The 13,149-nt window shown below is 40.2% G+C and overlaps 1 long non-coding RNA gene across 2 annotated transcripts in view; it reads left to right on the forward strand.

Moving 5' to 3' along the window:
- Nucleotides 1-2,218: 2,218 nt before the first annotated feature.
- LOC129138428 (uncharacterized) overlaps nucleotides 2,219-13,149 on the forward strand; it is a 48,041-nt gene continuing 37,110 nt past the window's right edge. For both annotated transcript variants that reach the window (XR_008541666.1, XR_010155968.1), the window contains exon 1: nucleotides 2,219-2,460. This is a non-coding gene — a long non-coding RNA (uncharacterized LOC129138428). The remainder of the gene's footprint in view (nucleotides 2,461-13,149) is intronic.

Here is a 13,149-nt window from a genome sequence, read left to right on the forward strand (position 1 = left end):
TAGTCCCAAAGCGAGGCAGTGCCCCCAAGGTCTGTGCTGAGAACGCTGCTCTGCCTTCGCGGTGTTCCCCGGGTGTGTGCTGAGCAGAACGCAGCTCCGCCCTCGCGGTGCCCCCCGCACGCCCGCCCAGGTCTGTGCTGAGGAGCACATGATCCGCTTCGCTGTATCTCCGAAGTCTATGCAGAGGAGAACTCACCTCCGCCCTGGCAATGCTCTCTGGGTCTGTGCTGAGGAGAAGGCAGCTCCGCCCTCGCAAAGGCACACGGCGCCGGCGCAGGCGCAGAGAGGCGCACGGGGGTACTCCTAGCGGGCCTGAGGCCTACCGGTGGCTCGAACCAGGGTCTCCAGGGTCCACAGGGCCCACAGCAGGAGCTGATGGGAAGGCATTTTCATCGTGGGGGACCCAGGCCCTGCTTCTCCGTGGCGCGAGTTGTTTTTTTTTTCTTTTTGTGTGACAGGTGCCTCACCACTCCTCCTTCAAAACTCACCTTCCCTCATGGGCTTTGTGCTCCCAAAGCTCCCATTGGGGTGCACTTAGCGACTGTGGCACACACTGAGCTTGAACCAGGGACACCAGGGTCCGCGGGTCCCAGTGCAGGGACTGATGGGAAGACACTTTCGTCCTTGGGGAATCAGGCCACGCTTCTCTGCGGCGAAGTTTTTCATTTCTCTGCCCCAGGTGCCTCACCTTCCCCTTATGGGCTTTCTGCCCACCTTGGGGTAACACTAGTGGCCCGAGGCGTACCCTGGGATCAAACCAGAGATGCCAGGGATGTCAGTGCCCAGCGAACGGGCTGAGGAGAAGACAATTTCCTCCTTGAGGGACCCAGGCACTGCTTCTCGGCAGCGCGTTTCTTTACTTTCTCTGCCTCAGGTGACTCACCTTGCGCTCATGGACCATTTGTTCGCTTTCTGGTACCGCAAGCGGTCCCGAAGCGCACCCTGGGCTCGAACTGGGGTCGTCACTGTCCACTCTGCCCAGCGTACGGCATGATGGGAAGGCACTTTCATCCATGGGGGACCCAGGCCCCGCTTCTCTGAGGCGAGGTCTCCTGTTTTTTTTTTTCTGCCCCTGGTGCCTCACCTCTATTCCCACAAACTTCAAATTCAACTCATGGGCCTTCTGTCCGAATTGGGGTACCCCTAGTGGCCCGACGCGAACCCTGGGCGCCAACGACGGATGCCAGGGTCCCTGGGGACCAGCGCAAGGGCTGATGGGAAGACACATTCGTCCGTGGATGACCCAGAAACGGCTTGGCGATGCATTTTCTTCTCTGCCCCAGGTGCCTCAACTTCCCCCCATCAGCCTCCTATCTCTCTGAACCTGCGTCGGCGCCGTGCGCCTCTCTGCGCCGCCACCGTTGCTGGGGGATGGGTCCCTGAGACTTGGCGAAGTAGGAGTACTGGACTCGCGCACAGGCACTGTCTCGCAGGTTTTCAGGTGCGCTTGGCGTTTCCTCCGCTTTGAGGGGCAGGTCTCCAGTGGCCCCCGGGCGCGGGCCTGGACATCACTGTCCGTCTCGTCGTCGCCCACTACGGCCTCAGAGACACGGGCTCACTGCATGTGCTCTTGGGGGACGTCAGGGCCACGTGTGGTCACACTGGCTCCGGCTCGGACTAGCCTCTGTCTCTGTTTGCCCGTGTCGCCGGAAGCCGCGTTGAGATGCCGGAGCCCCCGGGCCTTGGAGATGAAGGCAGGCCCTTGCTCCACCCAGGAAGGAGGGAGGCAGTGGGCTCGTGGGTCAGTGCCTTTGCAGCCGACAGCACGCCTTGCGGCCCTGGGGATCTTTCTGCGCCCCGGCGAGAGCCTTTCCGCCTCACTGCATTGTAACCCCATTCCCGATCACCGGGTGGGATCCATCATCGGATCCCAAGAGGAGTCCGCGCAGCCCAGCCGGCACCCCGAAGCTCCTCCTTCACCGGGAACCCAAGCAGAAGACCGATCAAGGAGGTCCTGACGACAGGACTCCTATGGGTCCGACCCTGGGTCTCCCGCAGGCCCCTCTGGTAGTCCTCTTCCCACCCGCCGCCTGGGGCTGCGCCGCAGCCGCCGCCGCAAGCTCCAGCACCGCCGCCCCAGTCCCAGCAGCCGCCGCGTCGCCGCCATTTTTTAAAGGGTCCGCAGCCTGACTCTGCCGAGTAAGGTGGGGTGGGGCGGGTGAGTCGGCCTCGCCAACGCGCATGCGCGAGGCCCGAGCCGCTGCTTTGGTCACAGTGACCGCCACCGTTGCCCGGGGATGGGTCCCTGAGACTTGGCGAAGTGGGAGCCCTGTGTGATCGTGCGTCAGAGTCGGGGCTGAGACCAGCCCCGGCCAGGGCAGTTACCGGGACGGTCTCCGGAGGCCGGGATTCCCGGAGGGTCCACCAGCAGGAAGAAACCCCAGGAGGAAGAAACCTCAGACATATCGCCGGGGAGGCAGCGTGGGATCCCAGCCTCAGGCGTGCGCGGACGGTGTGTGGGTGAGTCTCCCCAAAAGTGGCGGCCTTGTGATGTCGAGGACAGGTCTCCCTGTGTGCCCGTGGGCTGCTGTCTCACCGGCGGCTCGTAGTCGCGGAGAGCAGAACCCGGCAGCTTCAGGGGCTGCCTGGGGGTGGGTGTTACCTGCTGTATGTCTGTGTGCGTTATGGGGGTATGTGTGCGCGTCTGTGTGTCTGTGTGTTTGTGCGCGCGCGCGCGTGCGTGTCTGTGTGCCCACTACTGTCTCTCTCTTAAGTCTCTCTCTCTCTCTCCCTTCTCGCTCTTAACGTCGCCCTCTCTTTATGTCTGTCCGTCTGTGTGTGCGTGCGCCTTGGGACACATGTTCCCTGTGCGCCGGAGGCTGGGTTTCTTGCACGTCGGCCTTTCTTCTGGTCAGCCTCTCCCCGCGTCTCTGCCTGGGTGTTGTGGCCGGTTGGCAATCGTTTTCCCGGCGGTTCCGGTTTGGGGGTCTGTGAAGGCCTGGGCAACGTGGGCATCTGCGTGGGAGCCATAGGGGCTTTCATTCCCTCCCCATCCGGAGCAGCCTCTTTGCTAGGCTAGATCCAGAGGACCGCTCCCCAACCAAGGACAATGGCCTCCCAGGCGCTCATTGTCCACCCGCAGGAGGGTGCCCGCAGACCTTCCAGAAGATGCTTCTCACGCCTCTCGCCCTCTGCTCTCATGGAGAAATCTAGCCACAGCTCGACGCAGGGACGGAGAAGGAAGCTGTCAACGGGATGGGGCAAGCCTCTCTCTCACTCAAAGGCAGTATAGAGGTCCACCACAGAGGCATATCTAGTATGGTGCCCACCACCTCATCTTGGGGCTGGGTGAAGGGCAAGTGGCACTGCAGAAAATAGTAGCCTTGTTCTCTGTCCTCAAGTTGTTCCAAGATTGCAGCCCACACCAGTGCTTGGGCTTGTGAGAATGGAGGGCTCTCCAACAGTTCATAAACAAGCAGTCTGCCGCAGGGGTGAGAGGAGCAAAAGACACCCCCACCTATGCTTTTCCATGGAACATCAAGTCCCTCAGAGTATAATCTCTGCTGGATTTTTGCTTCCTTATTTTTCTGTGTTCAAGTTTCTTCTTGTGGTGCTCTAGCACTCTTCCGTCAATATAGATATTGGAATTAATGATTATTTATCCATAACTTTGCTTTCTCTTTCTGAGAATAACTAGATTCGAATATCTATAGTCAGTCATATTGAAGAAAAACCTCAGAAATATACTTCTTAGTAACTCAACACCCAAGAGCAAATCATAATGGAAATTATAAAATATTTTTAATTAAAAAATGTACACTACATTATAAAATGTGTCATTTTAGAGGAAAATGTAGAACCTTAAATTCTTATTTTATGAGGACAACAAATTAATATTTAAAATGTTTTGAATTTATTGGAAGAAGTTAGAAATATCAACAGAAATAAAAGGAAATAAAAAATACATGCATAGTGATTAAGAATACAGGGAAAGAAAAGTCAAGAAATATGGCCAAAAGTTTGTTAGTTGTTGTAGGAGCCATATAATTACAAAACTATGGAGAAATGGCTTGATAAAATTAAGAGAAGAAACAAGTATGCAATCTCAGGAATCAAAATAGGAAATAATTATACATCAGGTGTCAAGAATTTTTTTTGTTTTTTGGAAAGGATCAGGTGGTAAATATTTTAGGTTTTTGGGCTATATGGTTTGTTGCAACTAATCAATTCTATTGTTGTGGCATAAATTGACAGTATGTCAATGAATGAGCATGACAGTGTTCCAGTAATACTTTATTTATAAATACTGTCTGGCTTATTTGCCACAGTTTATTGAGTTTTGTTATAAATAATACAAATATCAAGAAGGTAAATTAGTGTAGTATGAAAACCTTTAATTCAATAAATTTGGAAATATGTGTAAAATGTGTGCAATTACTTGAAACAAGCATTTTTCCAAAAGTAACCTAAAGTGAAAAGAAAAATCTGAATTGTGCTACAACAAATGCATGTAATCAGTAGTCAGAAATCATATCATAAAGATAATTTCAAGCCATGATGACTTTACTGGCAAGTTGTTTCAAACATGAAACAAAACAATAATTCCAATCTTACATACAATTCTTTCTGAGAATGAAACAGGAAAGAACATACTCCATTTCATTTTATTATGCTATTATGACTCTGATATTATAACCTGACAAGGATAGTAAAGGGAAAGTAAATTAAACACCAATGTAATTTATGAAAATAATGAAGGAAAACTTAAAAAAGTTCCATGCAGAAATAAGCAATGCATTAAAATGTAAGACATCACAGCCAATGTTTATTCTAAGAAACCCTGGGAAGCAATAATGGCCTCATGTAAAGGTATCAATTAATATGATACACCACAACAAATAACTTAACAATATTATAAGCATATTTAATTTTATTTTCTTAAAAAGTCATACATTTTAACAACCCGAAATTAAAAGAGAATCTAGTTTAACTGATAACATTTGTTTTCAAAAGTTCTATTGAAATTATAACACTTAACAATGGAATGTTAAAATATTTCCTTTGTGATTGGGAACAAAATAAACATAGATGGTACAAGCAATTTTATTTATCCTTTTGCAAGTCTTAGACTTGGATAGGATTGTAAATATTAAAAAAATAAGAATTATGAAAGAGAAAACAGATTACTATGTTACCGATGACACTAAGTACACAGAAAATTCAAAATGATTGTAAGATACATTATACTAATGAATATGAGCTTTTAGCAAGATGCTTTGACACAAACGTATTATGCAATATTGAAATGCATTTCATATAAGTAGAGAACTTTATTTAGATGTGTCAATGTGGCTTACTCTCACAAACATAATATTTAGTGGCATGATTAATTCACAAAAGAATATGTACAGTATAACTCAGTTTAAATAAAGTTCAAATAAACATAGACATAACATTGACATAAATATATTCTTGAATAGAAAGACTTTAATGAAATCACTTCTCCCCAAAATTAATCTTTGTAACTAGTGCATCCAAAGTAAAACCCAGTAAGGTTTGATTTAGATATTGACAAGCTAATTCTAGAATTTATGTAAACTCTAAAAATATTAAAATTCAGTTAATAATTTATTGAGGAAGAAAGAATATATTACAGGAAATATTATAAGAATTAATGCAATGTGGTATTAACAAAGTAATAAATAATCAATGAAATGGAATAGGTAGACTACAGTAAGGAAAATATAAGAACCCATGATATGTAAGAAAGCTAGTATTATAGATCAGTGGTGAAAAATAAATTTGCCAATAAATGAGAGTGAGAAAACTGGCTATACATATGGAAAATAATTAAAGTGATTCTTTACCTTATATTATATGTAACAATCAATTCCTTGGCGATCAATATTTAAATGTAAAGCCAGGAAAAATTACAGAAAACCCGACAGTAAAACAAAGAAAATGGCTTGCACATGTGCTTTACAAAATGTAAAATATAAGTGTCCACCATACATATTTAGAATCACTTTAACTTATTTTTAACACAAAAATGCAAATGAAAATGTTTTATATGTACATTATTACTTATACAACAGATTGACCAAAAACAGTCTGACAAGAAAGACTTCTGGCAAACATATAGAGCAATAATAATTTCATATGCTTTCCTGGAAATGGAAATTATATCCGTTTTAAAAAGAGGCTTGTATTACCTAGTAATATTGAAGATGACCATATATTCTAATCAGCAATTGGCTTTCACTCCTTATTTTGTATGTACGTGGTTGGCCACTAAGAAATGTGATCCAAAATATTTACAGGCTCAGTTAAGTACTATAAGCAATGCAAAAGTTAAACAACAGTAGAATGTGGTAGATTCATACAGTGGAATACTACACTTTAGAAAAACATAGATAACTTTATTTAGATATGTTAATGTGGCTTACTCTCACAAATGTAATATGCAGTGATATGATTAAGTCACAAAAGTATATGTACAATATAATTCAGTTTAAATAAAGTTCAAGAACACAAAACAGCAAGTTGGATTGTTTATAAAATGTTTACTGGACACTAAATCTATAAAGATAATAATAGAAATTATTTTAACACATCCTTCAATTACCTTTCATTCCTCCAGAAATTTGTTGAAACCTCTTGAATGCCTATGACCTTTCTCATTTCCTCCACTGTTTAATTTCCTTTTATACTTTGTTTAAAACTTTGAATGGACATATGAGAGATGAAGTCATATTTTTCTAAAGTTCAAAAATATTTTGCTTTAAAATATAAGTAGTGATTAAATTTCTAAGAATTGAGCAATAGTTGAATGTTATAAATTTAGTTTTCATGAATATTTCTCTCTCCACATTTCTTCTTCTCAACTTGCTCATATCCCTTCAAATAACAAAATACTTAGAAGTATTTGAGTCAAGTTAGATATATTTTTGAAGATATTATTTGCTTATTTATCTATGAGAGGTCAACAACAACTTCCATGAATATTAGGAAAGCAAATGTCGGTAGGTCTATTCACTTCAATATTGAATTCACCTATATCTGAAATTTAAATGTCAGTGATAAGACTGACAGAAAGTGACAATTTCTTTAGGTAACACAGCACTAAGTGGCAATACTTTAATATTGTCACTATTACATTTTTCAGATATACAATATATACTTTACCAAGCATCCTAGTCTATTATGTTCTAAGGATGAGCTGTCTTTATACAAATTCACAATAAATAGCTGTGTAAATAAGAGTTACCATTTTTATTTTATAGCATAAAATGTATTTCAAATAGTTGTACAAATCAGATATGTTATAAAAGAAACATATTTCCTATTATTGAATTACCCAAAGTTGCTTACCTAACATATAATCTTGTGGAAGAAAATAGGCCAGTGAAATTCAGTGATTATTCATTATGATCAAGGTGATTAGTACAGAAATCTCCATGACTATTCTGTGCAGTGTCTTTTCTTTAACAATATTTTATAATCATTCTTATTTTTACTTTCTGTAGACAAATCCTTTCTTGTTTTGCCTCCTTTTAGGTACCTTTGAGATTATGAAAGTATATAGTAAAAACAAATGCACACACAAAACTATTCGGTTGGTATACTTAATTTTGTCAGAATAGATTTAGTTCAGGTATATTCCAGTGGTTTCTTACTGAGAGTCCATCCTAGTCCCCTGATTATTACTTGAGTGTTCAATGATGGTTTTTCCTTCATGTTAACAGGAAATAGTTTTGGTTTCTGCTAAAAATGGCAGTTGCCACCAGTATGTGTGAGTTTTATTTCTTAGAAAATAACTATATTTTATATTTGGTGAATATCTTAGTTTTGCATTTAGTTTGCTAAGCAGAATCAATGCAATCACTATCATATTCTATAGTTTTTCCTAACAGATTGATAGAGTAAAATGTATGGTTTTTGTAATTTTTAACATTTGTGTCCAATAAAATGACCTTATATAATTTTTTTCTTGTTGGTTCTTTTTTTTCCAGTCAAAGTTTCTTCTTTAGTTTCTCATATAATTGATTCAAAACTCCTAAGTGATGATCACAGTAACCTTAGGTATTTCTTAATTCTCCATAATAAATATAGCATCTGAGCCTAATTTCTTCTGGGAGATTTATTAACTTTTAAGATTATGTGTCACTTACATAATCTAACAATGCATTTTGCATACTAAAATGATGAAACATTCTTAATGAATTTAAATAGCTACTTTATCAGAAACAGGAGTCATAGGTTGAATTTTTATGTGAGTAGTAGAGCTAAGAATATTTGTAAAACAGCTCTCCATGATGGGCTCCAACAGGATGAAGTAAGACCACCTACCAAGGAAGTAAGATCAATCCCAAAATGAACTGTACATGAAATTCTGCTCTAAGATCTTCTTGCTTTTTAACATGATTTCAGAAAAGGCTAATTTTTGTAATGGACTACAATACTTGTTTTGCTACATAAGCTTTCAGGATTTTTTTCTTTTATTTTTATTTTAAAATTAATTTTTGAGCAGCATTCTTGACTGCAAGAAAGCTTCTGTCAGTTTCCCAAATTACTCAAATAACATGTATTTTACACTGAAAATCATGAGCTCCTTAACTCAAAGCTTTTCCTTGTTGTTTTTGTAACTATTTACCATACAATTACTTGTAAATGAAATGTATAACATAAATATGCGCTAACATAAAGGAAGATGTTTAAATATTTTTTAAACTTCTGAAAAAAGATAAAATTCTCAGTTTTTAAGAACATTGTATCTTTCATTTTATCCTTCTTTCTCCTCCAAATATATTAATAACTATCCTTCTATTTGTTACCTTCTTTTACTTAAAGGGACTAAAGTATAAATCAGGTAATTAATACACAAAACTTTATTCTGTCCCTTGCTTGTAGCACTACTTCATTCCAATTTCCTCAGAGTTTATTATATAAAGCAGACAGATTTGTAAATAAGTATTTTACAGTCTACATTTATTTGATTATGAAAATGGGAACAGAATAAAATGTGAACAGATAATAAACTTTACTTGTGTGTTTCTCCATCTTTTCAAGTTGATCAGGTATATGCATGGCATTTTAAATAATATGTTAAATTTAGAGAATACATTAAATAGAAAAGAAAATTGTGGGAAATAGGAAAGCCTTTCCATTAAGGTTTTAGATATAAAATGTTCTATTCAGTTACAAACTAAACCTAAAATGAGAGGTTTTTTTTGTTTAACTGAAAGAGCTAGAGAGTAATTAAAGGTAATTGGCATGTTATTATTCTTAAAAGGTTCGCTTTTCTGTTCTAAGAATACCAGGGAACAATTGAATAGATAAAAAGCAAACTATAAATTGCCAAATAGATCTTTTGTATAATAATACATCTCCCAAGACAAAAGATATTTCAGACCCATAAAAGATAAGGGAAGTGTATTTGCCTGACTGGTCTTGCATCTTGCCTGACCACAATGAATTTGCATCAGATTTTAAACTCACACAGTTATAAAATATCTTAATGTGTTAAGAGGGAATCAAAAGTGAATGTGATTAACTTGAAGGAACTAGTTGGCAGACTTTAATATTAGGCTAGTAGAAACTATTTAATAAATAAAACTGAAAGCAGAAAAATACTTTTCTTAAATAACTATTAGTGGCAGATTGATACTGTTAATATTATTGATTCAATCTGGGAAGTCCTCCCTCTTGCCCTTTCTCTACCCAGATCTTGCATTCTTTTGCAAAATAAGAACAATACAAACTCATTATTATTATTATTATTATTTATTATTATTTTTTTTTTGGAGACAGAGTCTCGCTCTATCGCCCAGGCTGGAGTGTAGTGGCGCGATCTTGGCTCACTCAACCTCCGCCTCCTGGGTTCACGCCATTCTCCTGCCTCAGCCTCCCGACTAGCTGGGACTGCAGGCTCCCGCCACCATGCCCGGCTAATTTTTTGTATTTTGTTTAGTAGAGACCGGGTTTCACTGTGTTAGCCAGGATGGTCTTGATCCCCTGACCTCGTGATCCGCCCGCCTCGGCCTCCCAAAGTGCTGGGATTACACGCTTGAGCCACTGCGCCGGGCAACAAACTCATTATTAAGTCACTTATTTACTACTCTATTCCTCAATGAACTCTTTTGTAGACTTCTACCCCATCTATAACCAATGCAGTGGTACTCCTCCCTCTCATATTTAGTTTCTCAGCTCAAGTAAGACTTCCTCAGAGGTTTAATCTAATTAATCTTCATCTAATTAAAATAGAAACCCTTACCCATTTATTCTGTCCAAAGCAACATGTTTCCCCTCCCCTCCCCTTCCCCTCCCCTTCCCCTCCCCTTCCCCTCCCCTTCTCCTCCCCTTCCCTTCCCCTTCCCTTCCCCTTCCCTTCCCCTTCCCTTCCCCTTCCCTTCCCCTTCCCTTCCCCTTCCCTTCCCCTTCCCTTCCCCTTCCCTTCCCCTTCCCTTCCCCTTCTCCTCCCCTTCTCCTCCCCTTCTCCTCCCCTTCCCCTCCCCTTCTCTTCCCCTTCCCTTCCCCTTCCCTTCCACTTCCTTCCCTTCCCCTTCTCTTCCCCTTCTCTTCCCCTTCTCTTCCCCTTCCCTTCCCCTTCTCTTCCCCTTCCCTTCCCCTTCTCTTCCCCTTCCCTTCCCCTTCTCTTCCCCTTCCCTTCCCCTTCCCTTCCCCTTCTCTTCCCCTTCCCTTCCCCTTCTCTTCCCGTTCTCTTCCCCTTCTCTTCCCCTTCCCTTCCACTTCCTTTCCTTCCCCTTCTTTCCCCTTGCCTTCCTTCCTGCCTTCTTTCTTTTCCTTCTTTCTGTCTTTTCTAATACAAGGCTTGACCACTGGGGTAAAATTGTCAAAATGTAAAAAGGAGATAATTAAAAAATAAATAGTACCTAAGTAGTATGCTAAAATATACATGGGGCAAGATCATCTTTGCATTTTATCCTTGGATGCATTCTGGACCATCTTAATCTTTTTTTTTTTTTTCCTAAGACAGAGTCTCTCTCTGTCATGCAGGCTGGAATGCAGTGGCACCATGATGACTCACTACAGCCTCCACCTCCCAGGCTCAAGTGATTAATCTTAAATAGTGCAATTATTCTATTTAATCACAAATATCAGCATCTCTTTTCTTTAGTTTTGGCACATGATTTTCACCTTTCATCCTCTCTCTCTCTCTCTCTCTCTCTCCATGCTTCATTATATTAGTTCCCTAGGCTATCACAACAAATTGACACAAACTAAATGACTTCAACAACAGCAATGTATTCTAAAACAGTTCTAGAGGCTAGAAGTCCTAAATACAGTGGGGCCACACTCGCTCTGAGGTCCCTAGAGAGAATCCATTCTGTAGATCTTCCAGCTTCTGGGGGCTGTCAGCATTCCTTTACTCATGCCAGCATTCCTTTTCCCCAGCTTCTGGGGGCTGCACCACTCCAATCTCTGCTCCCTGGTCACATTGCCTCCTCTTCTGTGTGTCAAGTCTCCCTCTGACTCACTCTTAAAAAAACATTTGTCAGGCCAGGCACAGTGGCTCATGCCTGTAATCCCAGCAATTTGGGAGGCCGAGGAGGGCGAATAACTTGAGGTCAGGAGTTTGAGACCAGCCTGGCTAACATGGTGAAACCCTTCCTCTAATAAAAGTACAAAAATTATCTGGGCATGATGGCAGGCGCTTGTAATCCCACTCCTCAGGAGGCTGAAGCAGGAGAATTGCTTGAACCCGGGAGGCAGAGGTTGCAGTGAGCAGAGATCTCACCACTGCACTCCTCCAGCCTGGGCGAAAGAACAAGACTCCATCTCAAAAAAAAAAAAAAGAAGAAGAACATTTGTCATTGAATTAAAGACCCGTGAGTATATTTCAGAATAAGCCCCTTCCCTTAAAGTCCTTAACTTAATCACAAGCATTGCCATATAAGGTAATATTCACTGTTTAATGTGTCATTATATTCAAAGATTCCAAGGATTAACGCATCACATATCTTTTAGAAAAAACTATTCGGCCTACTAAACTCGATGAGTCTTCATCTACTACGACTCAGGCCAAGTCAGATAAAAAGCTTTATAATATTCCACACCTCTCTCTACACGTGTTAAAAACAAGGAGAAAGAGTCTCTCTTAAAATTTTAAGTTCATTAAAAATAGAACAAAAGCAGAAACAATTGAGGTTTTTGTGGTTGTTGCTGTTTGTGTCTTTATTTTTTTTTTTTATTTTTTTTTTGTTTGTTTGTTTGTTTTGTTTGTTTGTTTGTTTGTTTTTATTTATTTATTTTTTTTATTATACTTTTAAGTTTTCGGGTACATGTGCACATTGTGCAGGTTAGTTACATATGTATACATGTGCCATGCGGGAAAGATTCTACTTTGTACCATATACACATGGTAAATTATTCATTATCATATCTGCTCCTTTTTTTTCATTTGAAGTAATCATATTCCATGGAAAATATTTAAATTCCCAGGCATTGTTAGTTGTAGAGCTCATAAAATGTTCAATGCTTCAGTGAGTTGCAAATTGAAAACAAATAAATTCTTGGAGAAAAACTTGACAGTATTCTACACACTTTGCTCTTGATTGATGTCATGTGGTGATTCCAATAAATGACTTTTTTCAAACAACTTAAACTATAACTGATTTAAGTAAATGGGGGTGCAATGGTTCTTTCTTATAGATCTCATCTGCTGAGATGCTATACACAGAATTTCAATCATCTTACCCTATGATTTTTCAAAGGTATATAAGAATGAATAATAATAATATTATTATTATTCTAAAAATAAAAATAATTATAATATTCATTATTCTAAAAATAAATTTTTGTTTATTATTAATAAAATAACATTATAAGGATACATTTATTTATTACAATCATGAAAATATTTAGAATGTACCATTTTCTAGGTAGTAAACTAGTGCTTCACATATTTTTGTTCATTTAATCTTTATTTTTATAAGTCAACAACTATAGACATTATTTTATATTATTTATACTTTATAAAATATAATAAAGACATTTTAAAATATATATCAAATATATAATAAAGTATTACATTATAAAATACCATATTTTATAAAGTAGATGACTATCAATATAGTCATTATATAGATGAGTAAACTGAGGCATATTGTTTCGTAAAAACCTCCAGAGCGCACATAAAATAAATGCTGCAGACAATGAGCCAAAACATCATACTAAGGATTTTGCTTC

This window comes from Pan troglodytes, chromosome 23 (assembly GCF_028858775.2).
Source record: "Pan troglodytes isolate AG18354 chromosome 23, NHGRI_mPanTro3-v2.0_pri, whole genome shotgun sequence".
NCBI lineage: Eukaryota > Metazoa > Chordata > Mammalia > Primates > Hominidae > Pan > Pan troglodytes.